Source organism: Lissotriton vulgaris, chromosome 8, assembly GCF_964263255.1.
Source record: "Lissotriton vulgaris chromosome 8, aLisVul1.2, whole genome shotgun sequence".
NCBI classification, from domain to species: domain Eukaryota; kingdom Metazoa; phylum Chordata; class Amphibia; order Caudata; family Salamandridae; genus Lissotriton; species Lissotriton vulgaris.
Genome location: NC_141696.1, coordinates 1,528,397,582 through 1,528,425,483, shown reverse-complemented (window position 1 = coordinate 1,528,425,483; position 27,902 = coordinate 1,528,397,582). Strand labels below are relative to the sequence as shown.

At 43.8% G+C, this 27,902-nt stretch overlaps 7 non-coding genes across 7 annotated transcripts; all 7 read left to right on the top strand.

The window, feature by feature from the left end:
• Positions 1-5,388: 5,388 nt before the first annotated feature.
• TRNAF-GAA (transfer RNA phenylalanine (anticodon GAA)) lies at positions 5,389-5,461 on the top strand. The gene has a single exon. It is a non-coding gene; the product is annotated as a tRNA-Phe (tRNA).
• Positions 5,462-7,712: 2,251 nt separating this feature from the next.
• On the top strand, positions 7,713-7,785 carry TRNAF-GAA (transfer RNA phenylalanine (anticodon GAA)). The gene has a single exon. It is a non-coding gene; the product is annotated as a tRNA-Phe (tRNA).
• A 507-nt stretch (positions 7,786-8,292) lies between these two features.
• On the top strand, positions 8,293-8,365 carry TRNAF-GAA (transfer RNA phenylalanine (anticodon GAA)). Its single transcript has one exon. It is a non-coding gene; the product is annotated as a tRNA-Phe (tRNA).
• A 5,161-nt stretch (positions 8,366-13,526) lies between these two features.
• On the top strand, positions 13,527-13,599 carry TRNAF-GAA (transfer RNA phenylalanine (anticodon GAA)). The gene has a single exon. It is a non-coding gene; the product is annotated as a tRNA-Phe (tRNA).
• Positions 13,600-22,786: 9,187 nt separating this feature from the next.
• TRNAF-GAA (transfer RNA phenylalanine (anticodon GAA)) lies at positions 22,787-22,859 on the top strand. The gene has a single exon. It is a non-coding gene; the product is annotated as a tRNA-Phe (tRNA).
• A 1,091-nt stretch (positions 22,860-23,950) lies between these two features.
• On the top strand, positions 23,951-24,023 carry TRNAF-GAA (transfer RNA phenylalanine (anticodon GAA)). The gene has a single exon. It is a non-coding gene; the product is annotated as a tRNA-Phe (tRNA).
• Positions 24,024-27,431: 3,408 nt separating this feature from the next.
• Positions 27,432-27,504, top strand: TRNAY-GUA (transfer RNA tyrosine (anticodon GUA)). The gene has a single exon. It is a non-coding gene; the product is annotated as a tRNA-Tyr (tRNA).
• The last annotated feature ends 398 nt before the right edge of the window (positions 27,505-27,902 follow it).

The window sequence follows — 27,902 nt, the reverse complement described above, 5'->3', positions numbered from 1 at the left end:
TTCCGGTTGCTCCCGGTACATCCAGACGATCAGCGTCTCCTAGGTTTCATGTTTCAGGGTCATTATTACATGGATAGGTGTATGCCGATGGGGTGCTCTATATCTTGTGCCTATTTCGAAAAATTCAGTAGTTTTCTACAATGGGTCTTCACAAGGAAGACGGGTTTCCAGCATGTGATGCATTACCTTGATGATTTTTTGTTCCTGGGGGCAGCCGGGGATCCGGAATGTGGGCAGGCTTTGGCGCAATTTTGTGTCTTGATGAATCAGTTTGGCGTGCCATTGGCCCCAGGTAAGACTGTGGGGCCTTCCACTTGCCTGGAGTTTCTGGGGATCGAGTTAGATTCCGGAGAAGGTTGTTTTCGTTTACCAGCTGACAAAGTGTTAAAGTTCAGGACAACCCTGCAAATGTGTATAAGTGGACCTAAGGTTAAGCTGCATCAATTACAGCAGTTAGTTGGCCAGTTGAATTTTGCCCTGAGGGTTATACCAATGGCCCGCCCCTTTTCCCGTTCGATTGCTCAAGCCATGGTCGGCCTGAAGGAGGGCCATCATCGCACAAGGCTCTCGGCAGAGGTCCGCCAGGACATGCGCATTTGGTTGGCATTTCTGGCGGATTTCAATGGTCGAGTCGTCTGGAACAAACCGGCCGTGTCCTCTGAGGAGCTGGGGCTGTGGACAGATTCGGCAGGGAGCATAGGTTTTGGTGCCATCTTCGGCACAAGATGGTCTGCACAAAAGTGGCCGACATGGTGGCATGACAGTGGACTGACAAGTAACATTGCTTTCCTGGAACTTTTCCCCATTTTAGTGGCCCTGAGAACTTGGCCCGAAGGGTTCAAAGATCACTCTGTGGTATTTTGGTCTGACAATATGACCGTGGTTGAGTGTATCAATAGCCAGGCAGCACGATGCAAATGGATTTTGAGACTACTCAAGGGAATTGTTTTACTGTGTATGCAATTGAATGTGCTATTCAGAGCAAGACATGTCCCAAGGGTAATGAACCAGGCGGCTGATGCACTGTCTCGTTTTCGTATGCAGGCTTTCTGGGGTTTTCTTCCCACAGCGGACCCGGAGCCGGCACCCTTTCCCGAAGCTCTCTGGTCTCTCGGTGCCCCGAACTTCGTAACCTCGTGGGAGAGAGTTTAGCACCCAGGACGAGGAAGGCATATGAAGGGGCGTTCCGGTCCTATTTAGCCTTTTTGGGGACTGATAGAGAGGAGCTTTGGGGCCAGGAGGAGAGGGTGGTAAATTTTCTGATGTCCTTACATCTGGTCGGGAAATCGGTGGCCACGGCTCAGAGGCACCGGGCTGCCATTTCCTTTGTTGCTAGGGCTCATGGGATCCATGACCCGACAGCGTCTTTCGTTGTACAGAAAGCGCTACGGGGGTGGCAACGCCTTGAGGGTCGCAGAGTAGACGATAGGCGCCCGATAGGTTTGGATAGGCTGGCCCAGTTATTATCCAGACTCCCTGCTACGTGTTCATCTCAGTTTGAGACAGTGTTATTCCGAGCCACTTTTACGCTGGCATTCCATGGGGCTATGCGGGTAAGCGAACTAGTGGCGAGGAACAAGCAGGATGTGACAGGAGGATTGTGCCAGGAGCACGTCCAGATCAGAGGGGAGACAATGACGTTCTCATTTGTCAGGTCCAAGACCGATCAAAGTGGGATGGGCGACTGCGTAATCATACGCAGGATTCCCGGGTCCTCCATGTGCCCGGTAAAGTGTTTAGAAGATTATTTAGCACGAAGGCTGGCATCATGGTGGGGGACCTTGTTGAGACACGCTGACGCCACCCCACTGACAAAGTTTCAGTTTCAGCGGGTGCTTGCGATGTCGATTGCCGCTGCGGGCTTGAACCCGGGCGAGTTTGGGACCCATTCCTTTCGGATAGGGGCTGCTACGGAAGCTACAGCCAGGGGTCTGAATGTGGAACAAGTTAAACGGGTGGGGCGTTGGTCCTCCAATTGTTATAAAAGGTATGTGCGGTTGCACATGTTGTGAAGCTGTAACGATGTACTCAAGCTTCTTGTTTTTGTTTGGTTTTCAGTTGCGCAAGCCTACGAGGCGGGGCGGACTTTGCAGTCGACCCAACACCGGGCCAGCGGTCAGACATCACCGGCTGTGAAAAAGGAAGTGTGGGTCGTGGGCCACTCATACGTGAGACGTGCCGCAGACGTATTCAAGGCAGGTGACATGATTCACGTAGCTGGGGAATACGGGTACAGTGTGTCCTTCTACGGAAGAGGCGGTCTCTGTATTGACCAGTTTCAATCATTTTTTGAGGGTTTGCTAGGGCGGACGAGGTCACCGCCGTCTGTAGTCATAGTACATCTTGGGGGTAATGATTTGGTCACCACTGGTAGACGACTTCTTCTTGAGGCGATGCTTTCCACTGTAAGTTGGTTAGCGAGGAGAGTTCCAGGGTGCACAATTGCGTGGTCCCATATGATCCCACGAAAAGTGTGGCGGGGGGCTATTTCGGTTCCTGCTTTAAATCATTCTGTTAGAAAGCTTAATAACAAAGTGAGTAGGTTGTTCCGTTCCAAGACACTGCATTCTATTTCGCATGCTTGTATTAATGATGACAGTATGTATTTGGGGGATGGAGTGCATTTGTCTCGGGTGGGGAATGAGTTACTCATAGGAGACTTCTTAGCATGGCTAAAAACGTTATACCATGACCTTTAGGTAGGAGTGTTGTGGGGGGTCCGGATAGCCGGTCAACTATCCGGCCTGTGGCGGTAAGGTCATGATCGGTGAGCACTAATTGGAAGATCCCTATGAGTGGGCGTCACCCAGCACGGATGGGAGCGCTCGGGGGAGGTGGCCATTGGCCCCTCAATGGGGAGGCGGTCCCTTCTAAGGATGGGTCGCCGAAAGAAAAGGAAAGGCGGTCAAGGCCCCTTCCTGGGTAGGAGGGGTTACAGCCCCGTCCTGGGGAATTTCCCGGGGCCAGGACATCTGCGACGGCAGATGTGGTAAGATGTGTGGGGTTTGGGGGGGGTCTACGCTACCTTCTAGATACCTCACACGAGTCCTCGTACGACCTCTAAGTGGCGTCGAGTTTTATTGGGGCCCCCGTCAAGTCAAGGGAAATTGGTAATTGCACTTGAGGTACGCCTCTGCGCCGCCCCTCACAAGTGAGGGCGATATTTCTGGGTTAGGGATCTTGACACCGGTTACGACCTTGCCGTTGGCCCTTAAACGTTAGGATGTACAATTTCAAAATTTCAAGTAAATGTTTTGTAGGATGTTAGTTCGGCTAGGAGAACCTTTGTATTAGAGAATCTGTTAAGGTTAGCCAAACATCGCAATGTGGTAATGAAATTGTACATAATATGAAACTGTTTATTTAATGTTTTAATTTTGTTTCATATTTTAATAAATACGTCCGGGAGGGTCACTCCCTCCCGTCTTCCAAAAACGTCAGAACTGTTTCCGGTTTCCCATCCTTGGGGATTGTGTTGAGAGGGGGTGGCGGGTATCTCAGCCATATGGAAAGGGGCGACCACTCGGTCCCCCCGAACGTATGGCGGAGTACCACGATCCCCCCGGGAAGCCATCTTGGGCGGGAGGCGAGTCTCGGCTGGTATGCCCGAAGCGGCGTAGCCGGGGCACGCCTTTTCCCGCCCTAGAGTGGGTTGGCCTAGACACTGACGCGGCTGGCCACGCCCTTGGGGCAGGCAGGGGCGGGTTTACGCCCGCCCTGAAGACGGATAAAAGGAGAAGCAAGATCAGAAGGCATCCTCTTGTTCCTGTGCTCTGAAGCTGCACCTCCTCGCTGCACGTGAGCTCGAGACGGAACGAAGAGCCAATTTTGACCCACCCACCAGCCCCTGAGGACAGCAAGTGGTTTTTTGAATAAAGTTGATGGATAACTCTGATTTTCGTTTACAGGTTGTGGTATTATCGTGATGATTTTGAGTATGTAATAAAGAATGGTCGATTTGTGTTACGTTTCGCAAATAAAGAAGTTCTGCTTTAGTGTTCATTGGTAAGCATGCTTTTAATAAAATTGTAGTTGCTACTGTCTTTTTTAGTTTAGTCATTTAGTTAGCATTGTCGTATTTATTTTGGTCGGGCGGTAAGGTCATGATCGGTGAGCACTAATTGGAAGATCCCTATGAGTGGGCGTCACCCAGCACGGATGGGAGCGCTCGGGGGAGGTGGCCATTGGCCCCTCAACGGGGAGGCGGTCCCTTCTAAGGATGGGTCGCCGAAAGAAAAGGAAAGGCGGTCAAGGCCCCTTCCTGGGTAGGAGGGGTTACAGCCCCCTCCTGGGGAATTTCCCGGGGCCAGGACGTCTGCGACGGCAGATGTGGTAAGATGTGTGGGGTTTGGGGGGGGGTCTACGCTACCTTCTAGATACCTCACACGAGTCCTCGTACGACCTCTAAGTGGCGTCGAGTTTTATTGGGGCCCCCGTCAAGTCAAGGGAAATTGGTAATTGCACTTGAGGTACGCCTCTGGGCCGCCCCTCACAAGTGAGGGCGATATTTCTGGGTTAGGGATCTTGACACCGGTTATGACCTTGCCGTTGGCCCTTAAACGTTAGGATGTACAATTTCAAAATTTCAAGTAAATGTTTTGTAGGATGTTAGTTCGGCTAGGAGAACCTTTGTATTAGAGAATCTGTTAAGGTTAGCCAAACATCGCAATGTGGTAATGAAATTGTACATAATATGAAACTGTTTATTTAATGTTTTAATTTTGTTTCATATTTTAATAAATACGGCCGGGAGGGTCACTCCCTCCCGTCTTCCAAAAACTTCAAAACTGTTTCCGGTTTCCCATCCTTGGGGATTGTGTTGAGAGGGGGTGGCGGGTATCTCAGCCATAAGGTCCCTGGTTCAATCCCGGGTTTCGGCACAGTTGAGAGGTTCCTTGCTTCTAACAAAATCGGTCTTGGAATAAGCTGTAGTACTTTTTTCTCTATCAACATTTTTATCAACTGATCTACAAAATGATCAATTCAACATAGACTTTGCTTTCTGTCCTCTTTTTAAACTTTCTTCCACCTATCTTGCCTTCAGGTTTGACAATGAATGTTTCCCATTTCGTCCTTTTTTGTAAAGTAAACTCTTGTCTGCATCACATTCCAATTCCCCTTGAACACAGATGTCAGTAGTCAGATGACATTGCTTACCTACTCATGCCAAATATATCTAGGTAATATAGTGCTAGTCCATTCAGAGTTAAAAAAACAACTACCTAACCTGGATCCCAAAAATGCTATTTACCCATTGCACCAGTTAACTGGGGAATGATACAGGACTCCTTAAAACATATCTCTACCATATGAGGTTAAAAATCCAGGTCCTGCATCTATTTTGTTAAATGGTTCAAATTAAAGTATGAAGACCCCAGCTATCAGAAGGCCGAAATAGCTCAGTTGGGAGAGCGTTAGACTGAAGATCTAAAGGTCCCTGGTTCAATCCCGGGTTTCGGCACAGTTGAGAGGTTCCTTGCTTCTAACAAAATAGGTCTTGGAATCAGCTGTAGTACTTTTTCTCTATTAACATTTTTATCAACTGATCTACAAAATGATCAATTCAACATAGACTTTGCTTTCTGTCCTCCTTTTAAACTTTCTTCCACCTATCTTGCCTTCCGGTTTCACAATGAATATTTCCCATTTCATGCTTTTTTGTAAAGTAAACCCTTGTCTGCATTACCTTCCACTTCCCCTTGAACACAGATGTCAGTAGTCAGATGACATTGCTTACCTACTCATGCCAAATATATCTGGATAATATAGTGCTAGTCCATTCAGAGTTAAAAAAACAACTACCTAACCTGGATCCAAAAAATGCTATTTACCCATTGTACCAGTTAATTGCGGAATGATACAGGACTCCTTAAAACATATCTCTACCATATGAGGTTAAAAATCCAGGTCCTGCATCTATTTTGTTAAATGGTTTAAATTAAAGTATGAAGACCACAGCTATAAGCAGGCCGAAATAGCTCAGTTGGGAGAGCGTTAGACTGAAGATCTAAAGGTCCCTGGTTCAATCCCGGGTTTCAGCACAGTTGAGAGGTTCCTTGCTTCTAAAAAAATAGGTCTTGGAATCAGCTGTAGTACTTTTTCTCTATTCATCAAATTTTTTCCAACTGATCTACAACACAATCAATTTAACATAGACTTTGCTTTATGTCCTCCTTCTAAACTTGCTTCCACCTCTCTTACCTTCAGGTTTGACAATTAATATTTCCCATTTCATGCTTTTTTGTAATGTAAACTCTTGTCTGCATTACCTTCCACCTCCCCTTGAATACAGATGTCAGTAGTCAGATGACATTGCTTACCTACTCATGCCAAATATATCTGGGTAATATAGTGCTAGTCCATTCAGAGTTAAAAAAACAACTACCTAACCTGGATCCCAAAACTGCTATTTACCCATTGCACCAGTTAATTGCGGAATGATACAGGACTCCTTAAAACATATCTCTACCATATGAGGTTAAAAATCCAGGTCCTGCATCTATTTTGTTAAATGGTTTAAATTAAAGTATGAAGACCACAGCTATAAGCAGGCCGCAATAGCTCAGTTGGGAGAGCGTTAGACTGAAGATCTAAAGGTGCCTGGTTCAATCCCGGGTTTCGGCACAGTTGAGAGGTTCCTTGCGTCTAACAAAATAGGTCTTGGAATAAGCTGTAGGACTTTTTTCTCTAACATTTTTATCAACTGATCTACAAAATGATCAATTCAACATAGACTTTGCTTTCTGTCCTCTTTTTAAACTTTCTTCCACCTATCTTGCCTTCAGGTTTGACAATGAATGTTTCCCATTTCGTCCTTTTTTGTAAAGTAAACTCTTGTCTGCATCACATTCCACTTCCCCTTGAACACAGATGTCAGTAGTCAGATGACATTGCTTACCTACTCATGCCAAATATATCTAGGTAATATAGTGCTAGTCCATTCAGAGTTAAAAAAACAACTACCTAACCTGGATCCCAAAAATGCTATTTACCCATTGCACCAGTTAACTGGGGAATGGTACAGGACTCCTTAAAACATATCTCTACCATATGAGGTTAAAAATCCAGGTCCTGCATCTATTTTGTTAAATGGTTCAAATTAAAGTATGAAGACCACAGCTATGAGAAGGCCGAAATAGCTCAGTTTGGAGAGCGTTAGACTGAAGATCTAAAGGTCCCTGGTTCAATCCCGGGTTTCGGCACAGTTGAGAGGTTCCTTGCTTCTAGAAAAATAGGTCTTGGAATCAGCTGTAGAACTTTTTCTCTATTCATCAAATTTTTTCCAACTGATCTACAACACAATCAATTTAACATAGACTTTGCTTTATATCCTCCTTCTAAACTTGCTTCCACCTCTCTTACCTTCAGGTTTGACAATGAATATTTCCCATTTCATGCATTTTTGTAAAGTAAACTCTTGTCTGCATTACCTTCCACTTCCCCTTGAACACAGATGTCAGTAGTCAGATGACATTGCTTACCTACTCATGCCAAATATATCTGGGTAATATAGTGCTAGTCCATTCAGAGTTAAAAAAACAACTACCTAACCTGGATCCCAAAAATGCTATTTACCCATTGCACCAGTTAACTGGGGAATGATACAGGACTCCCTAAAACATATCTCTACCATATGAGGTTAAAAATCCAGGTCCTGCATCTATTTTGTTAAATGGTTCAAATTAAAGTATGAAGACCCCAGCTATCAGAAGGCCGAAATAGCTCAGTTGGGAGAGCGTTAGACTGAAGATCTAAAGGTCCCTGGTTCAATCCCGGGTTTCGGCACAGTTGAGAGGTTCCTTGCTTCTAACAAATAGGTCTTGGAATCAGCTGTAGTACTTTTTTCTCTATTAACATTTTTATCAACTGATGTACAAAATGATCAATTCAACATAGACTTTGCTTTCTGTCCTCCTTTTAAACTTTCTTCCACCTATCTTGCCTTCAGGTTTGACTATGAATGTTTTCCATTTCGTCCTTTTTTGTAAAGTAAACTCTTGTCTGCATCACATTCCACTTCCCCTTGAACACAGATGTCAGTAGTCAGATGACATTGCTTACCTACTCATGCCAAATATATCTGGGTAATATAGTGCTAGTCCATTCAGAGTTAAAAAAACAACTACCTAACCTGGATCCCAAAAATGCTATTTACCCATTGCACCAGTTAACTGGGGAATGATACAGGACTCCTTAAAACATATCTCTACCATATGAGGTTAAAAATCCAGGTCCTGCATCTATTTTGTTAAATGGTTCAAATTAAAGTATGAAGACCCCAGCTATCAGAAGGCCGAAATAGCTCAGTTGGGAGAGCGTTAGACTGAAGATCTAAAGGTCCCTGGTTCAATCCCGGGTTTCGGCACAGTTGAGAGGTTCCTTGCTTCTAACAAAATAGGTCTTGGAATCAGCTGTAGTACTTTTTCTCTATTCATCAAATTTTTTCCAACTGATCTACAACACAATCAATTTAACATAGACTTTGCTTTATGTACTCCTTCTAAACTTGCTTCCACCTCTCTTACCTTCAGGTTTGACAATGAATATTTCCCATTTCATGCTTTTTTGTAAAGTAAACTCTTGTCTGCATTACCTTCCACTTCCCCTTGAACACAGATGTCAGTAGTCAGATGACATTGCTTACCTACTCATGCCAAATATATCTGGGTAATATAGTGCTAGTCCATTCAGAGGTAAAAAAACAACTACCTAACCTGGATCCAAAAAATGCTATTTACCCATTGCACCAGTTAACTGGGGAATGATACAGGACTCCTTAAAACATATCTCTACCATATGAGGTTAAAAATCCAGGTCCTGCATCTATTTTGTTAAATGGTTCAAATTAAAGTATGAAGACCCCAGCTATCAGAAGGCCGAAATAGCTCGGTTGGGAGAGCGTTAGACTGAAGATCTAAAGGTCCCTGGTTCAATCCCGGGTTTCGGCACAGTTGAGAGGTTCCTTGCTTCTAACAAAATAGGTCTTGGAATCAGCTGTAGTACTTTTTCTCTATTAACATTTTTATCAACTGATCTAGAAAATGATCAGTTCAACATAGACTTTGCTTTCTGTCCTCCTTTTAAACTTTCTTCCACCTATCTTGCCTTCCGGTTTGACTATGAATGTTTTCCATTTCGTCCTTTTTTGTAAAGTAAACTCTTGTCTGCATCACATTCCACTTCCCCTTGAACACAGATGTCAGTAGTCAGATGACATTGCTTACCTACTCATGCCAAATATATCTGGGTAATATAGTGCTAGTCCATTCAGAGTTAAAAAAACAACTACCTAACCTGGATCCCAAAAATGCTATTTACCCATTGCACCAGTTAACTGGGGAATGATACAGGACTCCTTAAAACATATCTCTACCATATGAGGTTAAAAATCCAGGTCCTGCATCTATTTTGTTAAATGGTTTAAATTAGAGTATGAAGACCACAGCTATAACCTGGCCGCTATAGCTCAGTTGGGAGAGCGTTAGACTGAAGATCTAAAGGTCCCTGGTTCAATCCCGGGTTTCGGCACAGTTGAGACGTTCCTTGCTTCTAACAAAATAGGTCTTGGAATCAGCTGTAGTACTTTTTCTCTATTCATCAAATTTTTTCCAACTGATCTACAACACAATCAATTTAACATAGACTTTGCTTTATGTCCTCCTTCTAAACTTGCTTCCACCTCTCTTATCTTCAGGTTTGACAATGAATATTTCCCATTTCATGCTTTTTTGTAAAGTAAACCCTTGTCTGCATTACCTTCCACTTCCCCTTGAACACAGATGTCAGTAGTCAGATGACATTGCTTACCTACTCATGCCAAATATATCTGGATAATATAGTGCTAGTCCATTCAGAGTTAAAAAAACAACTACCTAACCTGGATCCAAAAAATGCTATTTACCCATTGTACCAGTTAATTGCGGAATGATACAGGACTCCTTAAAACATATCTCTACCATATGAGGTTAAAAATCCAGGTCCTGCATCTATTTTGTTAAATGGTTTAAATTAGAGTATGAAGACCACAGCTATAACCTGGCCGCTATAGCTCAGTTGGGAGAGCGTTAGACTCTAGATCTAAAGGTCCCTGGTTCCATCCCGGGTTTCGGCACAGTTGAGAGGTTCCTTGCTTCTAACAAAATAGGTCTTGGAATCAGCTGTAGTACTTTTTTCTCTATCAACATTTTTATCAACTGATCTACAAAATGATCAATTCAACATAGACTTTGCTTTCTGTCCTCCTTTTAAACTTTCTTCCACCTATCTTGCCTTCAGGTTTGACAATGAATGTTTCCCATTTAGTCCTTTTTTGTAAAGTAAACTCTTGTCTGCATCACATTCCACTTCCCCCTGAACACAGATGTCAGTAGTCAGATGACATTGCTTACCTACTCATGCCAAATATATCTAGGTAATATAGTGCTAGTCCATTCAGAGTTAAAAAAACAACTACCTAACCTGGATCCCAAAAATGCTATTTACCCATTGCACCAGTTAACTGGGAAATGATACAGGACTCCTTAAAACATATCTCTACCATATGAGGTTAAAAATCCAGGTCCTGCATCTATTTTGTTAAATGGTTTAAATTAAAGTATGAAGACCACAGCTATAAGCAGGCCGAAATAGCTCAGTTGGGAGAGCGTTAGACTGAAGATCTAAAGGTCCCTGGTTCAATCCCGTGTTTCGGCACAGTTGAGAGGTTCCTTGCTTCTAACAAAATAGGTCTTGGAATCAGCTGTTGTACTTTTTCTCTATTCATCAAATTTTTTCCAACTGATCTACAACACAATCAATTTAACATAGACTTTGCTTTATGTCCTCCTTCTAAACTTGCTTCCACCTCTCTTACCTTCAGGTTTGACAATGAATATTTCCCATTTCATGCTTTTTTGTAAAGTAAACTCTTGTCTGCATTACCTTCCACCTCCCCTTGAATACAGATGTCAGTAGTCAGATGACATTGCTTACCTACTCATGCCAAATATATCTGGGTAATATAGTGCTAGTCCATTCAGAGTTAAAAAAACAACTACCTAACCTGGATCCCAAAACTTCTATTTACCCATTGCACCAGTTAATTGCGGAATGATACAGGACTCCTTAAAACATATCTCTACCATATGAGGTTAAAAATCCAGGTCCTGCATCTATTTTGTTAAATGGTTTAAATTAAAGTATGAAGACCACAGCTATAAGCAGGCCGCAATAGCTCAGTTGGGAGAGCGTTAGACTGAAGATCTAAAGGTCCCTGGTTCAATCCCGGGTTTCGGCACAGTTGAGAGGTTCCTTGCTTCTAACAAAATAGGTCTTGGAATAAGCTGTAGGACTTTTTTCTCTATTAACATTTTTATCAACTGATCTACAAAATGATCAATTCAACATAGACTTTGCTTTCTGTCCTCTTTTTAAACTTTCTTCCACCTATCTTGCCTTCAGGTTTGACAATGAATGTTTCCCATTTCGTCCTTTTTTGTAAAGTAAACTCTTGTCTGCATCACATTCCACTTCCCCTTGAACACAGATGTCAGTAGTCAGATGACATTGCTTACCTACTCATGCCAAATATATCTAGGTAATATAGTGCTAGTCCATTCAGAGTTAAAAAAACAACTACCTAACCTGGATCCCAAAAATGCTATTTACCCATTGCACCAGTTAACTGGGGAATGGTACAGGACTCCTTAAAACATATCTCTACCATATGAGGTTAAAAATCCAGGTCCTGCATCTATTTTGTTAAATGGTTCAAATTAAAGTATGAAGACCACAGCTATGAGAAGGCCGAAATAGCTCAGTTTGGAGAGCGTTAGACTGAAGATCTAAAGGTCCCTGGTTCAATCCCGGGTTTCGGCACAGTTGAGAGGTTCCTTGCTTCTAGAAAAATAGGTCTTGGAATCAGCTGTAGAACTTTTTCTCTATTCATCAAATTTTTTCCAACTGATCTACAACACAATCAATTTAACATAGACTTTGCTTTATATCCTCCTTCTAAACTTGCTTCCACCTCTCTTACCTTCAGGTTTGACAATGAATATTTCCCATTTCATGCATTTTTGTAAAGTAAACTCTTGTCTGCATTACCTTCCACTTCCCCTTGAACACAGATGTCAGTAGTCAGATGACATTGCTTACCTACTCATGCCAAATATATCTGGGTAATATAGTGCTAGTCCATTCAGAGTTAAAAAAACAACTACCTAACCTGGATCCCAAAAATGCTATTTACCCATTGCACCAGTTAATTGCGGAATGATACAGGACTCCTTAAAACATATCTCACCATATGAGGTTAAAAATCCAGGTCCTGCATCTATTTTGTTAAATGGTTTAAATTAAAGTATGAAGACCACAGCTGTAAGCAGCCTGAAATAGCTAAGTTGGGAGAGCGTTAGACTGAAGATCTAAAGGTCCCTGGTTCAATCCCGGGTTTCGGCACAGTTGAGAGGTTCCTTGCTTCTAACAAAATAGGTCTTGGAATCAGCTGTAGTACTTTTTTCTCTATCAACATTTTTATCAACTGATCTACAAAATGATCAATTCAACATAGACTTTGCTTTCTGTCCTCCTTTTAAACTTTCTTCCACCTATCTTGCCTTCAGGTTTGACTATGAATGTTTTCCATTTCGTCCTTTTTTGTAAAGTAAACTCTTGTCTGCATCACATTCCACTTCCCCTTGAACACAGATGTCAGTAGTCAGATGACATTGCTTACCTACTCATGCCAAATATATCTGGGTAATATAGTGCTAGTCCATTCAGAGTTAAAAAAACAACTACCTAATCTGGATCCCAAAAATGCTATTTACCCATTGCACCAGTTAACTGGGGAATGATACAGGACTCCCTAAAACATATCTCTACCATATGAGGTTAAAAATCCAGGTCCTGCATCTATTTTGTTAAATGGTTCAAATTAAAGTATGAAGACCCCAGCTATCAGAAGGCCGAAATAGCTCAGTTGGGAGAGCGTTAGACAGAAGATCTAAAGGTCCCTGGTTCAATCCCGGGTTTCGGCACAGTTGAGAGGTTCCTTGCTTCTAACAAATAGGTCTTGGAATCAGCTGTAGTACTTTTTTCTCTATTAACATTTTTATCAACTGATCTACAAAATGATCAATTCAACATAGACTTTGCTTTCTGTCCTCCTTTTAAACTTTCTTCCACCTATCTTGCCTTCAGGTTTGACTATGAATGTTTTCCATTTCGTCCTTTTTTGTAAAGTAAACTCTTGTCTGCATCACATTCCACTTCCCCTTGAACACAGATGTCAGTAGTCAGATGACATTGCTTACCTACTCATGCCAAATATATCTGGGTAATATAGTGCTAGTCCATTCAGAGTTAAAAAAACAACTACCTAACCTGGATCCCAAAAATGCTATTTACCCATTGCACCAGTTAACTGGGGAATGATACAGGACTCCTTAAAACATATCTCTACCATATGAGGTTAAAAATCCAGGTCCTGCATCTATTTTGTTAAATGGTTCAAATTAAAGTATGAAGACCCCAGCTATCAGAAGGCCGAAATAGCTCAGTTGGGAGAGCGTTAGACTGAAGATCTAAAGGTCCCTGGTTCAATCCCGGGTTTCGGCACAGTTGAGAGGTTCCTTGCTTCTAACAAAATAGGTCTTGGAATCAGCTGTAGTACTTTTTCTCTATTCATCAAATTTTTTCCAACTGATCTACAACACAATCAATTTAACATAGACTTTGCTTTATGTACTCCTTCTAAACTTGCTTCCACCTCTCTTACCTTCAGGTTTGACAATGAATATTTCCCATTTCATGCTTTTTTGTAAAGTAAACTCTTGTCTGCATTACCTTCCACTTCCCCTTGAACACAGATGTCAGTAGTCAGATGACATTGCTTACCTACTCATGCCAAATATATCTGGGTAATATAGTGCTAGTCCATTCAGAGTTAAAAAAACAACTACCTAACCTGGATCCAAAAAATGCTATTTACCCATCTTACCAGTTAAGTGCGGAATGATACAGGACTCCTTAAAACATATCTCTACCATATGAGGTTAAAAATCCAGGTCCTGCATCTATTTTGTTAAATGGTTTAAATTAAAGTATGAAGACCACAGCTATAAGCAGGCCGCAATAGCTCAGTTGGGAGAGCGTTAGACTGAAGATCTAAAGGTCCCTGGTTCAATCCCGGGTTTCGGCACAGTTGAGAGGTTCCTTGCTTCTAACAAAATAGGTCTTGGAATCAGCTGTAGTACTTTTTCTCTATTCATCAAATTTTTTCCAACTGATCTACAACACAATCAATTTAACATAGACTTTGCTTTATGTCCTCCTTCTAAACTTGCTTCCACCTCTCTTACCTTCAGGTTTGACAATGAATATTTCCCATTTCATGCTTTTTTGTAAAGTAAACTCTTGTCTGCATTACCTTCCACTTCACCTTGAACACAGATGTCAGTAGTCAGATGACATTGCTTACCTACTCATGCCAAATATATCTGGGTAATATAGTGCTAGTCCATTCAGAGTTAAAAAAACAACTACCTAACCTGGATCCCAAAACTGCTATTTGCCCATTGCACCAGTTAATTGCGGAATGATACAGGACTCCTTAAAACATATCTCTACCATATGAGGTTAAAAATCCAGGTCCTGCATCTATTTTGTTAAATAGTTTAAATTAAAGTATGAAGACCACAGCTATAAGCAGGCCGCAATAGCTCAGTTGGGAGAGCGTTAGACTGAAGATCTAAAGGTCCCTGGTTCCATCCCGGGTTTCGGCACAGTTGAGAGGTTCCTTGCTTCTAACAAAATAGGTCTTGGAATCTTCTGTAGTACTTTTTTCTCTATCAACATTTTTATCAACTGATCTACAAAATGATCAATTCAACATAGACTTTGCTTTCTGTCCTCCTTTTAAACTTTCTTCCACCTATCTTGCCTTCAGGTTTGACAATGAATGTTTCCCATTTCGTCCTTTTTTGTAAAGTAAACTCTTGTCTGCATCACATTCCACTTCCCCTTGAACACAGATGTCAGTAGTCAGATGACATTGCTTACCTACTCATGCCAAATATATCTAGGTAATATAGTGCTAGTCCATTCAGAGTTAAAAAAACAACTACCTAACCTGGATCCCAAAAATGCTATTTACCCATTGCACCAGTTAACTGTGGAATTATACAGAACTCCTTAAAACATATCTCTACCATATGAGGTTAAAAATCCAGGTCCTGCATCTATTTTGTTAAATGGTTTAAATTAAAGTATGAAGACCACAGCTATAAGCAGGCCGAAATAGCTCAGTTGGGAGAGCGTTAGACTGAAGATCTAAAGGTCCCTGGTTCAATCCCGGGATTCGGCACAGTTGAGAGGTTCCTTGCTTCTAACAAATAGGTCTTGGAATCAGCTGTAGTACTTTTTTCTCTATTAACATTTTTATCAACTGATCTACAAAATGATCAATTCAACATAGACTTTGCTTTCTGTCCTCCTTTTAAACTTTCTTCCACCTATCTTGCCTTCAGGTTTGACTATGAATGTTTTCCATTTCGTCCTTTTTTGTAAAGTAAACTCTTGTCTGCATCACATTCCATATGGCTGAGATACCCGCCACCCCCTCTCAACACAATCCCCAAGGATGGGAAACCGGAAACAGTTCTGAACTTTTGGAAGACGGGATGGAGTGACCCTCCCGGCCGTATTTATTAAAATATGAAACAAAATTAAAACATTAAAATAACAGTTTCATATTATGTACAATTTCATTTACCACATTGCGATGTTTGGCTAACCTTAACATATTCTCTAATACAAAGGTTCTCCTAGCCGAACTAACATCCTACAAAACATCTAACTTGAAATTTTGAAATTGTACATCCTAACGTTTAAGGGCCAACGGCAAGGTCGTAACCGGTGTCAAGATCCCTAACCAGAAATATCCCCCTCACTTGTGAGGGGCGACCACACAGAGGTGTACCTCGAGTGCAACTACCAATTTCCCTTGACTTGACGGGGGCCCCAATAGACTCGACGCCACTTAAAGGTCGTCCGAGGACTCGTGTGAGGAATCTAGAAGGTAGCGTAGACCCCCCCCCAAACCCCACACAACTTACCACATCTGCCGTCGCAGATGTCCTGGCCCCGGGAAATTCTCCGGGAGGGGGCTGTAGCCCCCCCTACCCAGGAAAGGGCCTTGACCGCCTTTCCTTTCCTTTCGGCGTCCCATCCTTAGAAGGGACCGCCTTCCCCGTTGAGGGGCCAATGGCCACCTCCTTCGAGCGCTCCCATCCGTAATGGGTGACGCCCACTCATAGGGATCTTCCAATTAGTGCTCACCGATCATGACCTTACCGCCCGACCAAAATAAATACGACAGTTCTAAACTAAATGAGTTCTAAACTAAATGAATAGATTACTTAAAAGACAGTTAAAAACACTTTTATTAAAACATGCTACTGATCAACACTAGAGCAAGATTATTTTATTTGCAAAAACATACCACAAATTGACCATCTCTTTTATTGCATATTCAAGGTTATCACGATAATAATCTGACCTGCAAACAAAAAGTTACCACATCAAACTTTATTCAAAACTACTTGCTGTCTTCAGGGGCTGGTGGGTGGGTCAAAATTGGCTCTTCGTTCCGTCTCGAGCTCACGTGCAGCGAGGTGGTGCAGCTTCAGAGCACAGGAACAAGAGGATGCTTCCTTGGCTTGTTGCTCCTTTTATCCGTCTTCAGGGCGGGCGTAAACCCGCCCCGGCCTGCCCCGAGGGCGTGGCCCGGCCGCGTCAGTGTCTAGGCCAGCCCACTCCAGGGCGGGAAAAAGGCGCGCCCCGGCTACGCTACTTCGGGCATACCAGCCGAGACTCGCCTCCCGCCCAAGATGGCTTCCCGGGGGGATCGTGGTTCTCCGCCATACGTTCGGGGGGACCGAATGGTCGCCCCTTTCCATATGGCTGAGATACCCGCCACCCCCTCTCAACACAATCCCCAAGGATGGGAAACCGGAAACAGTTCTGAACTTTTGGAAGACGGGAGGGAGTGACCCTCCCGGCCGTATTTATTAAAATATGAAACAAAATTAAAACATTAAAATAACAGTTTCATATTATGTACAATTTCATTTACCACATTGCGATGTTTGGCTAACCTTAACATATTCTCTAATACAAAGGTTCTCCTAGCCGAACTAACATCCTACAAAACATCTAACTTAAAATTTTGAAATTGTACATCCTAACGTTTAAGGGCCAACGGCAAGGTCGTAACCGGTGTCAAGATCCCTAACCAGAAATATCCCCCTCACTTGTGAGGGGCGACCGCACAGAGGTGTACCTCGAGTGCAACTACCAATTTCCCTTGACTTGACGGGGGCCCCAATAGACTCGACGCCACTTAAAGGTCGTCCGAGGACTCGTGTGAGGAATCTAGAAGGTAGCGTAGACCCCCCCCAAACCCCACACAACTTACCACATCTGCCGTCGCAGATGTCCTGGCCCCGGGAAATTCTCCGGGAGGGGGCTGTAGCCCCCCCTACCCAGGAAGGGGCCTTGACCGCCTTTCCTTTCCTTTCGGCGTCCCATCCTTAGAAGGGACCGCCTTCCCCGTTGAGGGGCCAATGGCCACCTCCTTCGAGCGCTCCCATCCGTAATGGGTGACGCCCACTCATAGAGATCTTCCAATTAGTGCTCACCGATCATGACCTTACCGCCACAGGCCGGATAGTTGACCGGCTATCCGGACCCCCCACAACACTCCTACCTAAAGGTCATGTCTTAAAGTCTTCAACCAGGCTATACAGTCTCCTATGAGTAACTCGTTCCCCACCCGGGACAAATGAACCCCATCCCCCAAATACATACTGTCACCAGTAATACAACCATGCGAAATAGAATGCAGTGTATTAGAACGGAACAATCTACTCACTTTGTTATTAATTTTCCTTACTGAATGGTTCAGAGCAGAAACAGAAATAGCCCCCCGCCATACCTTACGTGGGATCATATGTGACCATGCAATTGTGCACCCTGGAACTCTCCTCGCCAACCAACTTACAGTGGAAAGCATCGCCTCAAGAAGAAGTCGTCTACCAGTGGTGACCAAATCATTGCCCCCAAGATGTACTATGACTATAGACGGCGGTGACCTCGTCCGCCCTAGCAAACCCTCAAAAAATGATTGAAACTGGTCAATACAGAGTCCGCCCTTTCCGTAGAAAGACACCCTGTACCCGTATTCCCCAGCCACGTGATTCATGTCACCTGCTTTGAATACGTCCGCGGCTCGCCTCACGTATGAGTGGCCCACGACCCACACCTCCTTTTTCACAGCCGGTGAAGTATGACCACTGGCCCGGTGTTGGGTCGACTGCATAGTCCGCCCCGCCTCGTAGGCTTGCGCAACTGAAACCAAACAAAAACAAGAAGCGTGAGTACATCGTTACAGCTTCACAACATGTGCATTCGCACATACCTCTTATAACAATTGGAGGACCAACGCCCCACACATTTAATTTGTTCAACATTCAGACCCCTGGCCGTAGCCTCTGTAGCAGCCCCTATCCGAAAGGAATGGGTCCCAAACTCGCCCGGGTTCAAGCCCGCAGCAGTAATTGACATCGCACGCACCCGCTGAAACTGAAACCTCGTCAGTGGGGTGGCGTCAGCGTGTCTCAACAAGGCCCCCCCCCATGATGCCACCCTTTGTGCTAAATACTCCTCTACACAACTCACCGGGCACATGGAGGACCCGGGGATCCTTCGTATCATTATGCAGTCCCCCATCGAACCCTGATCGGTCTTGGACTTGACAAATGAGACAGTCATTGTCTCCCCCCTGACTTGGACGTGCTCTCGGCACAGTCCCCCCATGGTATCCTGCTTGTTCCTTGCCACTAATTCGCTTACCCGCATAGCCCCATGGAATGCTAGCACAAAAGCGGCCCGGAATAACACTGCTTCATACTGGGATGAACATGTTGCAGGCAGTACAGATAACAACAAAGCCAACCTATCCAGACCTATCGGGCGCCTTTCATCTACTCTGCGACCCTCAAGGCGTTGCCACCCACGTAGCGCTTTTTGGCACAACGAAAGACGCTGTCGGGTCCTGGATCCCATGAGCCCTAGCCACAAAGGAAATGGCGGTCCGATGCCTCTGAGCCGTAGCCACTGATTTGCCTGCCTGACGTAAGGATAGCAGGAATTTCACTACCAACTCCTCCTGGCCCCAAAGCTCCCCTCTAGCTGCCCCCAAAAAGGCCCAATAGGAACGGAACGCCCCTTCATATGCCTTCCTCGTCCTGGGTGCTAAACTCTCTCCCACGAGGTTCTGTAGTTCGGGGCACCGAGAGACCAGAGAGCTTCGGGAAAGGGTGCTGCCACCGGGTCCGCTGTGGGCAGAAAACCCCAGAAGGCCTGCATACGAAAACGAGAAAGCGCATCAGCCGCCTGGTTCATCACCCCCGGGACATGTTTTGCCTTAAATAGTACATTCAATTGCATACACAATAACACAATTTCCTTGAGCAATCTCAGAATCCACTTGCATCGTGCTGCCTGGCTATTGATACACTCAACAACGGTCATGTTATCAGACCAGAATACCACAGAGTGATCTCTGAACCCCTCGGGCCAAGTTCTCAGGGCCACCAGAATGGGAAAAAGTTCTAGGAAAGCAATGTTACTTGTCAGACCACTCTCATGCCACCATGACGGCCACTTTTGTGCCGACCACTGAGAGTGCCGAATATGGCACCAAAACCAATGCTTCCTGCCGAATCCGTCCACAGCCCCAGCTCCTCGGAGGACACGGCCGGTTTGTTCCAGACAATTCGGCCATTGAAATCCGCCAGAAATGCCAACCAAATGCGCATGTCCTGGCGAACCTCTGCCGAGAGTCTTGTGCGATGATGACCCTCCTTCAGGCCGACCATGGCTTGAGCGATCGAGCGAGAAAAAGGGCGGGCCATCGGTATAACTCTTAGGGCAAAGTTCAACTGTCCCACCAATTGTTGTAATTGATGCAGCCTAACCTTAGACTCACTTATACACATTTGCAGGGATGCCCTGAATCGTAACACTTTGTCCCCTGGTAGACGAAAACAACCTTCCTTGGAATCGAGCTCGATCCCCAGAAACTCGAGGCAAGTCGAGGGACCCACAGTCTTACCTGGTGCCAATGGCACGCCAAACTGATTCATCAAAACACAAAATGCAGTCAAAGCCTGTCCACATTCGGGATCCCCGGCTGCCCCCAGAAACAAAAAATCATCGAGATAATGCATCACATGTTGAAACCCCGTTTTCCTCGTGAAGACCCATTGCAGGAAGCAACTGAACTTTTCGAAATAGGCACAAGATATAGAGCACCCCATTGGCATACACCTATCCATGTAATAATGACCCTGAAACATGAAACCAAGGAGACGCTGATCGTCTGGATGTACCGAGAGCAACCGGAACGCTGACTCGATATCAGATTTTGCCATCAGCGCACCGGGCCCCAGGCGATTCAAAATGGCTACGGCCTCATCGAAGGATGCGTACCGCACTGAACACACTTCTGGGTCTATCGCATCATTTACAGAAAGACCACGTGGGGCTGATAAATTATGTATCAGCCGAAACTCCCCCGGGTCCTTCTTGGGGACCACCCCTAAACGGGAACAAACAAAGTCAGCAACTGGTGGCGCATTAAATGGACCAGCGACTCGACCTCGAGCCACCTCTTTCCCGATCTTTTCTTGTACCATGGTCGTATGCTGTAGGACCGATATCTGGTTTTTACATTGTGGCACACCCCGAAACTCTCCCACTGGGATGCGGAAACCATATGAAAATCCGTTGCGCAACACCCCAGCGGAAGCGTGATCCGGGTATTCGCTGAGCCAAGGAATCATTGCCATGGTATCAATCGGGGTAGGTAAAGGCGCCCCTCGGACTATGTCAGACCTGCTTGGCGCCTCCTCTCCCCCCGTTATCACCTGTTTTGGCTCTGCACATGGACTCAGGATGGGATGATTGCCCACACCCCCCACATTCGTGCCTAAATTTGCATGACCCCTGGGGCCTAGTACATTTCCCCCTGTTAAAGTTCCAACAAACCCCCCTTTTAATTGCGTTGCCGGCTGGCCTCGAGTGATTGTCGTTACTCGTACCTGATCGAAAGGGCGTCCCCGCATATTGGCGGGAGGATTCACCCACGTTACTCCCTACCAATGGCACCTTCAACATACCAGAGTCCTCCATTTTTGACCAGGACACAGAATCATAACAATCCCAAGTTAAATTATTATCATGCTCTTTCGCTTTTCTAAAAATATTGTCGTAACAAAACCAATGATTGCCCTCGTGAGATACTGAATACCCCATGATCCGTGACTGATAAATCGGCAATTCGGGCAGCAATTCGGGCCTACGTTCACCCAAAATGGATGTAAAAAACCCCCATGCCTTGCCCCAATTACCAATGTTTTCATTTACCTTAAAGGCGGCCATCTTTGCGCGCCAAACACTTGGATGCATGAGCTCTTTCTGGCTATTAACATGCTCCATTTCATAATGGTCGGTAAGCAATGAGAAGATGTTTATATATTCCCCTGCCCATATCTTCTCTTTAATAGCCAGAGGGACATGCTGACCCAATTTTTCCCTCCGAGAGGGTGCCGACTCATCCCTCGCAATCGGCAATGGCCGCTTACCTGAACCGGAAGCTGTATCAGCGACTGGAACTGATGGTGATGGTGCCTTCGTCGTTTCCCTTGTTTCCCGCAGCTGCCTCATCAACACCTGCGCATCGTCAGCCGTGGCACCCTTGCTTCCTTTACCTAACCACGCTGCTAATTGTGCTGCCAGCTCGGGCGGCATATCCTCCCCGGACACGGGGGTGACCACTACGGGAATCGGATTCCCTTCTTCCGGCAAAGGAGTGGGTGCTTCGAGTGGGGTACAGGGAACTGGGACGTCTCCCCCTGCTGTTCCCTTTCTGGGCCTCTTGCCTTTTCCTCCTGGAGCTGCTCCTGCCAGAGGACGTTTCGGCCCCCCTTCCTCGTCTTTCTCCGCCATTCGCTTCTTTAAGTCGGTCACCTCCTTCATGAGAACACGCAGCATCTGGTCGGTAGTCATTCGCTTTCCCGCCTTCTTAGGCATTCTCCGACAGAGTATCTGAAAAACAAACAAGAACGATTACAACGCTCAAAATTGGCTCTTCGTTCCGTCTCGAGCTCACGTGCAGCGAGGTGGTGCAGCTTCAGAGCACAGGAACAAGAGGATGCTTCCTTGGCTTGTTGCTCCTTTTATCCGTCTTCAGGGCGGGCGTAAACCCGCCCCGGCCTGCCCCGAGGGCGTGGCCCGGCCGCGTCAGTGTCTAGGCCAGCCCACTCCAGGGCGGGAAAAAGGCGCGCCCCGGCTACGCCACTTCGGGCATACCAGCCGAGACTCGCCTCCCGCCCAAGATGGCTTCCCGGGGGGATCGTGGTACTCCGCCATACGTTCGGGGGGACCGAATGGTCGCCCCTTTCCACTTCCCCTTGAACACAGATGTCAGTAGTCAGATGACATTGCTTACCTACTCATGCCAAATATATCTGGGTAATATAGTGCTAGTCCATTCAGAGTTAAAAAAACAACTACCTAACCTGGATCCAAAAAATGCTATTTACCCATCTTACCAGTTAATTGCGGAATGATACAGGACTCCTTAAAACATATCTCTACCATATGAGGTTAAAAATCCAGGTCCTGCATCTATTTTGTTAAATGATTTAAATTAAAGTATGAAGACCACAGCTATAAGCAGGCCGAAATAGCTCAGTTGGGAGAGCGTTAGACTGAAGATCTAAAGGTCCCTGGTTCAATCCCGGGTTTCGGCACAGTTGAGAGGTTCCTTGCTTCTAACAAAATAGGTCTTGGAATCAGCTGTAGTACTTTTTCTCTATTCATCAAATTTTTTCCAACTGATCTACAACACAATCAATTTAACATAGACTTTGCTTTATGTCCTCCTTCTAAACTTGCTTCCACCTCTCTTACCTTCAGGTTTGACAATGAATATTTCCCATTTCATGCTTTTTTGTAAAGTAAACTCTTGTCTGCATTACCTTCCACCTCCCCTTGAATACAGATGTCAGTAGTCAGATGACATTGCTTACCTACTCATGCCAAATATATCTGGGTAATATAGTGCTAGTCCATTCAGAGTTAAAAAAACAACTACCTAACCTGGATCCCAAAACTGCTATTTGCCCATTGCACCAGTTAATTGCGGAATGATACAGGACTCCTTAAAACATATCTCTACCATATGAGGTTAAAAATCCAGGTCCTGCATCTATTTTGTTAAATAGTTTAAATTAAAGTATGAAGACCACAGCTATAAGCAGGCCGCAATAGCTCAGTTGGGAGAGCGTTAGACTGAAGATCTAAAGGTCCCTGTTTCCATCCAGGGTTTCGGCACAGTTGAGAGGTTCCTTGCTTCTAACAAAATAGGTCTTGGAATCAGCTGTAGTACTTTTTTCTCTATCAACATTTTTATCAACTGATCTACAAAATGATCAATTCAACATAGACTTTGCTTTCTGTCCTCCTTTTAAACTTTCTTCCACCTATCTTGCCTTCAGGTTTGACAATGAATGTTTCCCATTTCGTCCTTTTTTGTAAAGTAAACTCTTGTCTGCATCACATTCCACTTCCCCTTGAACACAGATGTCAGTAGTCAGATGACATTGCTTACCTACTCATGCCAAATATATCTAGGTAATATAGTGCTAGTCCATTCAGAGTTAAAAAAACAACTACCTAACCTGGATCCCAAAAATGCTATTTACCCATTGCACCAGTTAACTGGGGAATTATACAGGACTCCTTAAAACATATCTCTACCATATGAGGGTAAAAATCCAGGTCCTGCATCTATTTTGTGAAATCGTTTAAATTAAAGTATGAAGACCCCAGCTATAAGCAGGCCGAAATAGCTCAGTTGGGAGAGCGTTAGACTGAAGATCTAAAGGTCCCTGGTTCAATCCCGGGTTTCGGCACAGTTGAGAGGTTCCTTGCTTCTAACAAAATAGGTCTTGGAATCAGCTGTAGTACTTTTTCTCTATTCATCAAATTTTTTCCAACTGATCTACAACACAATCAATTTAACATAGACTTTGCTTTATGTCCTCCTTCTAAACTTGCTTCCACCTCTCTTACCTTCAGGTTTGACAATGAATATTTCCCATTTCATGCGTTTTTGTAAAGTAAACTCTTGTCTGCATTACCTCCACCTCCCCTTGAATACAGATGTCAGTAGTCAGATGACATTGCTTACCTACTCATGCCAAATATATCTGGGTAATATAGTGCTAGTCCATTCAGAGTTAAAAAAACAACTACCTAACCTGGATCCCAAACTGCTATTTGCCCATTGCACCAGTTAATTGCGGAATGATACAGGACTCCTTAAAACATATCTCTACCATATGAGGTTAAAAATCCAGGTCCTGCATCTATTTTGTTAAATGGTTTAATTTAAGTATGAAGACCACAGCTATAAGCAGGCCGCAATAGCTCAGTTGGGAGAGCGTTAGACTGAAGATCTAAAGGTCCCTGGTTCAATCCCGGGTTTTGGCACAGTTGAGAGGTTCCTTGCTTCTAACAAAATAGGTCTTGGAATCAGCTGTAGTACTTTTTTCTCTATCAACATTTTTATCAACTGATCTACAAAATGATCAATTCAACATAGACTTTGCTTTCTGTCCTCCTTTTAAACTTTCTTCCACCTATCTTGCCTTCAGGTTTGACAATGAATGTTTCCCATTTCGTCCTTTTTTGTAAAGTAAACTCTTGTCTGCATCACATTCCACTTCCCCTTGAACACAGATGTCAGTAGTCAGATGACATTGCTTACCTACTCATGCCAAATATATCTAGGTAATATAGTGCTAGTCCATTTCGAGTAAAAAAAACAACTACCTAACCTGGATCCCAAAAATGCTATTTACCCATTGCACCAGTTAACTGGGGAATGATACAGGACTCCTTAAAACATATCTCTACCATATGAGGTTAAAAATCCAGGTCCTGCATCTATTTTGTTAAATGGTTTAAATTAAAGTATGAAGACCACAGCTATAAGCAGGCCGAAATAGCTCAGTTGGGAGAGCGTTAGACTGAAAATCTAAAGGGCCCTGATTCAATCCCGGGTTTCGGCACAGTTGAGAGGTTCCTTGCTTCTAACAAAATAGGTCTTGGAATCAGCTGTAGTACTTTTTCTCTATTCATCAAATTTTTTCCAACTGATCTACAACACAATCAATTTAACATAGACTTTGCTTTATGTACTCCTTCTAAACTTGCTTCCACCTCTCTTACCTTCAGGTTTGACAATGAATATTTCCCATTTCATGCTTTTTTGTAAAGTAAACTCTTGTCTGCATTACCTTCAACTTCCCCTTGAACACAGATGTCAGTAGTCAGATGACATTGCTTACCTACTCATGCCAAATATATCTGGGTAATATAGTGCTAGTCCATTCAGAGTTAAAAAAACAACTACCTAACCTGGATCCCAAAACTGCTATTTGCCCATTGCACCAGTTAATTGCGGAATGATACAGGACTCCTTAAAACATATCTCTACCATATGAGGTTAAAAATCCAGGTCCTGCATCTATTTTGTTAAATGGTTTAAATTAAAGTATGAAGACCACAGCTATAAGCAGGCCGCAATAGCTCAGTTGGGAGAGCGTTAGACTGAAGATCTAAAGGTCCCTGGTTCAATCCCGGGTTTCGGCACAGTTGAGAGGTTCCTTGCTTCTAACAAAATAGGTCTTGGAATCAGCTGTAGTACTTTTTTCTCTATCAACATTTTTATCAACTGATCTACAAAATGATCAATTCAACATAGACTTTGCTTTCTGTCCTCCTTTTAAACTTTCTTCCACCTATCTTGCCTTCAGGTTTGACAATGAATGTTTACCATTTCGTCCTTTTTTGTAAAGTAAACTCTTGTCTGCATCACATTCCACTTCCCCTTGAACACAGATGTCAGTAGTCAGATGACATTGCTTACCTACTCATGCCAAATATATCTAGGTAATATAGTGCTAGTCCATTTCGAGTTAAAAAAACAACTACCTAACCTGGATCCCAAAAATTCTATTTACCCATTGCACCAGTTAACTGGGGAATGATACAGGACTCCTTAAAACATATCTCTACCATATGAGGTTAAAAATCCAGGTTCGCATCTATTTTGTTAAATGGTTTAAATTAAAGTATGAAGACCACAGCTATAAGCAGGCCGAAATAGCTCAGTTGGGAGAGCGTTAGACTGAAAATCTAAAGGGCCCTGATTCAATCCCGGGTTTCGGCACAGTTGAGAGGTTCCTTGCTTCTAACAAAATAGGTCTTGGAATCAGCTGTAGTACTTTTTCTCTATTCATCAAATTTTTTCCAACTGATCTACAATACAATCAATTTAACATAGACTTTGCTTTATGTACTCCTTCTAAACTTGCTTCCACCTCTCTTACCTTCAGGTTTGACAATGAATATTTCCCATTTCATGCTTTTTTGTAAAGTAAACTCTTGTCTGCATTACCTTCCACTTCCCCTTGAACACAGATGTCAGTAGTCAGATGACATTGCTTACCTACTCATGCCAAATATATCTGGGTAATATAGTGCTAGTCCATTCAGAGTTAAAAAAACAACTACCTAACCTGGATCCCAAAAATGCTATTTACCCATTGCACCAGTTAATTGCGGAATGATACAGGACTCCTTAAAACATATCTCACCATATGAGGTTAAAAATCCAGGTCCTGCATCTATTTTGTTAATGGTTTAAATTAAAGTATGAAGACCACAGCTATAAGCAGGCCAAAATAGCTAAGCTGGGAGAGCGTTAGACTGAAGATCTAAAGGTCCCTGGTTCAATCCCGGGTTTCGGCACAGTTGAGAGGTTCCTTGCTTCTAACAAAATAGGTCTTGGAATCAGCTGTAGTACTCTTTTCTCTATCAACATTTTTATCAACTGGTCTACAAAATGATCAATTCAACATAGACTTTGCTTTCTGTCCTCCTTTTAAACTTTCTTCCACCTATCTTGCCTTCAGGTTTGACTATGAATGTTTTCCATTTTGTCCTTTTTGTAAGGTAAACTCTTGTCTGCATCACATTCCACTTCCCCTTGAACACAGATGTCAGTAGTCAGATGACATTGCTTACCTACTCATGCCAAATATATCTGGGTAATATAGTGCTAGTCCATTCAGAGTTAAAAAAACAACTACCTAACCTGGATCCCAAAAATGCTATTTACCCATTGCACCAGTTAACTGGGGATACAGGACTCCTTAAAACATATCTCTACCATATGAGGTTAAAAATCCAGGTCCTGCATCTATTTTGTTAAATGGTTCAAATTAAAGTATGAAGACCCCAGCTATAAGAAGGCCGAAATAGCTCAGTTGGCCGAGCGTTAGACTGTAGATCTAAAGGTCCCTGGTTCAATCCCGGGTTTCGGCACAGTTGAGAGGTTCCTTGCTTCTAACAAAATAGGTCTTGGGATCAGCTGTAGTTCTTTTTCTCTATTCATCAAATTTTTTCCAACTGATCTACAACACAATCAATTTAACATAGACTTTGCTTTATGTCCTCCTTCTAAACTTGCTTCCACCTCTCTTACCTTCAGGTTTGACAATGAATATTTCCCATTTCATGCTTTTTTGTAAAGTAAACTCTTGTCTGCATTACCTTCCACTTCCCCTTGAACACAGATGTCAGTAGTCAGATGACATTGCTTACCTACTCATGCCAAATATATCTGGGTAATATAGTGCTAGTCCATTCAGAGTTAAAAAAACAACTACCTAACCTGGATCCAAAAAATGCTATTTACCCATTGCACCAGTTAATTGCGGAAT